A 5,043-nucleotide genomic window follows, 5' to 3' on the forward strand; every position below is an offset into this window, starting at 1 on the left:
AGCCTAGATCATAAAAAAGGCATCAACGGTGGTACCAAAAAATGTGCCTATAGCACACACCGAAAGGCTGGAAGGCTTGAATATAGTAATCAAGAAAAGACGCATAGCACATTAAAATTTAAAATGGCTAGATGATCATAATAACGAAATGAACGCATCTTCTGAAAAAAAAGGAGCATGAACAAAGATGTCAAGCGTAGGGTCCGAGCTCAAGAAGAATGACTGTTAACCCACGAGGAACGCATAACAAGGTAATACATTAAATCTAATTTAATTGATTTACTATAACCTAGATATATATTTGTATAAATTGTAGGTACAGACGAGATAGATCTCAAACTGAGTGCTCGGATGGTATGAGCACAACATAAAAGAAATTTAAAAAATAACAAGTAAAAAGACTTAGATGGAATTTCATGAAAAAAAAGGTGTTAGCACAAAGGTTATGAGCATATACAAAAGAAATTTCCCGTTAGTGCTTGGATGGTGTGAGCACAACATAAAAGAAATTTCAAAAAAATATCAAGCCTTTGCTCATAAGGCAAGAGCAAAAAGACTTAAATGAAATTTAAAAAGAGACCTCAGTCGGTGTTCGGTGCAAGCCAACGAATAGCTAACCTCGGAACATCCTGAGGAAAAATCATTTTTAAGTGTTCGAGGTATAATTGAATAAAAAATTATACCATTTAGTTCCTTAACTATTTTTACTAAAATACTAAGAAATTGGAAGGCTGCTATTACTGATAGGTGTATTTCGTACGCGTTAACCTCCTATTTTTCGACTTGAATTTAGCGAGTTCTTGAGAGTTTTTGATGGTTTTAGAGTGATTATGATTATTTACAAATTCAAAAGTGTAAAAGAGCTTCTATAAGCTGGTTGGAGTCATTTTCCGACAGAATGAAGCAATCGAAAATCAAAACGGGTCAAAACGGAATCAAGTCGTCAATCTAGCCATCAGAGCAAACCAAAGCTTCGAAATCAAGACGGGGGCAATCAACATGATTCAACAGAATCAATTCTCTAGAGCCCCGAACAAAGATCCAAATGATCACATGTCCAACTTCAATGAGTTGTGTGGTACATTCAAAATCTACAACATCGCCACATATGTCATTCGTCTTCGACTGTTCTTGTTCTCCCTTCGCGACCGAGCAAATAGTTGGCTGAAGTCGCTGCCCGCCGATTCCATCAACTCATGTGAGGTTTTCTGCAACGAGTTCCTCGCAAAGTTCTTCCCCTTCAAGAAGATCGCTCATCTACGAAACGAGATTCACAATTTCGGACAATGGGATAGAGAATCACTACACGAGGCCTGGGCACGATTCAAAGAGATGTTGAGAAAGTGCCCACACCACGAGATCATTCTCTCGGTCAAGCTCCAGACATTCTATTGTGGACTCCTCACATCCACGAAGATACTCAAGAACCAAGACTACAAAATATATGACGCCACACCAAGATACTCAAGAACCAAGATGATGAGTCTAGTTGCTGAACGCCACAAGATAAACTTGATAAGTTCAAAAAGTCTTCTCATAAACAAAGAAAGACACAAACTCAAAATATTTCATTAAAAAAAAAATTGTTATCTGACTAGAATCACAAAAAACACATTATTTATATAACCTTCGATAGCCTTTACAATCAGCCAAATACGTTCAGCTCCAACTCAAAACAAAACAATAAATACATATAACTCTCACCTCTTATAACATTGAAACTAAAAGCTGAAGCATTTAAACACACTAAAGACACATTAGACAACACTCTAAATGATTATGAAAATCCCAATTCATCCAAGTATTTCTGAGTGACGTTTACGACACTCAAAAGCTAAAAAAGAGCATCATTTGTTGATAATTTGCTTACCCAAATGCTCATGAACGTCCAAGCTCCTTTGTGACTCTTCTAGCATCTTAACCGTAGTAACTAGGCTCTCTTGAATCTGATTTGTACCAATTTTAGGCACAAATGACCTAACTTGTTGAATCAGCCCATTTAAAGACTCTTTAAATTGTTTTGATGATGAACTAAGCATTTTCTTCCAAAAGTGTAGATCACCCAATACCATGCTTTGTAATTACCTCATTCAACTTCGTGTAAATCATGGAATTCTTTTTTGAAATCTTGAATCCTCAAATTCATAATTGGCTCGAAATACCTTTTTTTGTCGCTCCCAGGATCATATCAAAGAGAGTTGAAGCCATGCCTGGGCTCTGAAGCAGAAGGCCATTCTGAGGTAAGTTCTTTATATTTCATTAACTATAATATTTATTACAAATATGCTGAACCTGATTGTGCGTGTAATGTGCAAGATGGACAACCTGCTTCAAGAAACTCGTTCTTTGAGCAAGAGAGTTGAATTCATGCCTATGGACCTTAGTAGGCCATTCTGAGGTAATTTCTTTATGTTTCATTTTTCTTAATAATTATTACAAATATAATGAACCTGATCGTGCAGGTCATGTCCAAGATGAATAACCTACTTCAAGAACTTCATTTGGTGGGCAAAGGAAGAAAGATTCCTTTCGGAGAAGTCCAATGGACAAGAGAAGATCTTGGAGGGCCTTCTTCAAGAGTCCAAGAGGGACTTGAAAGTTTATGGGAAGGCTTGAGGGACTCAGTTGAAGAGAGATTGAAGGAAGTTGTTGTTACTTTGGAAAGCGTAAAGAATGAGCTGAATCGAAAAATGGTAAGGATCATCTTGAGAACCTGATAGTTGATACTTGAATATCATACTTTATACTTATCTAGTAATATATTATATGAACTTATAATTCTTTTCTTTTGCAGGAACCAACACTGGATTTGACCTGCAGATCTCTTCAGGTATTTTCTGAATCTTTAAATGTACTATATATATATATATATATATATATATATATAAGTTTGGTATTTTTGTTGTCTGTTGAAGATTCAAATCCAGAATCTTATATCATTATTTATAATTTTTGTATTTTTGCAGTCTATTGAAGATTCAATCCAGAATCTATCCATCTTGGGGCTGAGCCGCTAGTTGGACTACGTGGCTGGCTTTCTGGCTGGTTTTCGTCTTATTTCCTGTTTCTGTCTATTTCAGTCTTTGGATTTCATGGCTTTTCTTTATTTTTATTTCTCTATTAGAGAGTTGTGTTTGGATTTCTCCACTGATTTTGTTTGTTTAAGAATGTGGTTGTGATAACTATAATTTTTGTTTAATCTGATGAATAAAATGATAAGTTTTGTTTCCAAAAAAAAAAAGTGTAGAATGTAATCAAAACAGAAGAAGTCTGTCATAAAATTCTAAGATCGCAATGGGCTAAATGGAGCTCTAAAGCTCTTTAGCTCTAAACCCATGTCAATTGTTCTTAAGCTTGCTAAAAAAACGTCCAAGAAAAGTAATCACATAGCAACAACTAGAAGTAGAGGATTACAAACAAAATTGAATAACCGCTGAACCAAGTAAGCACCTTTAGAGGATGAACAACTAATTTTCAGTTTCTATGTATTTTCAATCCAACTACAACAGAGCAATGTGTTGAGACTTGAGTTTTTCGATTGATCCGTCAACGAAACTCATCTTGTTCTTGACTTCAGAGCAATCCTCTTCGAATGACTCCAGGTTGGATAATTATCACCATTCATGAGTTGTGTGACAAGAATCATACTAGTGGAATCGGAATGGTGAAGGTAGAACGGATCTAGGGTTTCGTCGGCGACAGATCATCGTTGAGCAATCGTTGTGGCTGCTTCATCTTCTCTCGAATTTCCATGGCTCACCATTGACAGAGGATCGATGAGGAAACAAGGATGAGATTGAGGAGAGAAAGATTCGCCGGAGGTAGGATAAGATCAGACGAGAAGCGAAATTTGCTCTGATACCATTTTACATCTTAGATTAAGAGAAATCGAAATGAAGAAGACAAAATTGGGGAAAAGAAAACTGAAGATTGAATTGAATGAATTGTATCGATACAATGAAACAGTATTTAACTAATACCGGTCATTAACAGAACACCAAACTAGCAGCCTCACTTATAAAACAAGAGTGAGGACAAAACAGTAAACAATAAAGAAAAATAAGAAGAGTTAAAACAACCCGCTTAGACTAAAAGCAATTACTTAGGCAATAAGTATCGCAATAATATCTAATGTTACGCTTTAATTCCGTCATAAGTATTTCATCCGTTTAGTTGGATGGAAATCAGGTGCCAACCTTTGATTTAATAAAAAATAATATTTTTTAATAATTAGTTCAACATATTAGATGTATAATTTTATGAGACAAAAAATTAGTAAAAATTCTAGAATTTTGTAACTAACTAGGCCATTACAAAAAACACGTTTGAGATACAGCTAACGTTTGCATATTTTTTTAAAAAAATAGCCAAACAGTATATGTGACATAAGTGATAATTAATAAAAATTACTTTTATGACCTTAATTGTTAAAATTCGTCACTTTCTCTCACTTTTGTTTTGAATTCGTCACTTTCTCTCTCCTATTTATTTTCAAACAATTTTTTTTTATCAAAACTTCAAAAATCCATATCTATCTTATATGAAAACTCGAAATTGAATGATTTCAAATCCTACGGATTCGTGGGGCCGAGATCTTCATAAATAAACACATTGTGTTGGATGAAAAATAATTTTTAATGCCATAGATGTAGAAAAATCACGTTACCGCATTAGATATGGAAATAACTGAAAATGTTCGGAAATCATCTAGAAATAAATGGAAATTTATTGAATATTTATGGAAAAGACATTACAAACACACGTAAACATGACTTATTAAAGATGATTTTTCATCAAACACTATTGATCTATTTTTGAAGATCTCGGCACCACGAATCTGTAGGATTTGGAATCACGCAATTTCGAGTTCATAAGAGATAAATATGAATTTTTAAAGTTTTGATGAAAGAAAAATGTTCGAGAAAAAGTATAAGAGAGAAAGTGACGAATTCAAAACCAAAAGAGAGAAAATTGACGAATTTAAACAATTAAGGTCATAAAAGTAATTTTTATTAATTATCACTTCTTCCACCTATGTTGTTT

This window comes from Urtica dioica, chromosome 7 (genome assembly GCF_054948205.1).
Source record: "Urtica dioica subsp. dioica isolate 48M chromosome 7, U.dioica_male_clone48M_v1_H2, whole genome shotgun sequence".
NCBI lineage: Eukaryota > Viridiplantae > Streptophyta > Magnoliopsida > Rosales > Urticaceae > Urtica > Urtica dioica.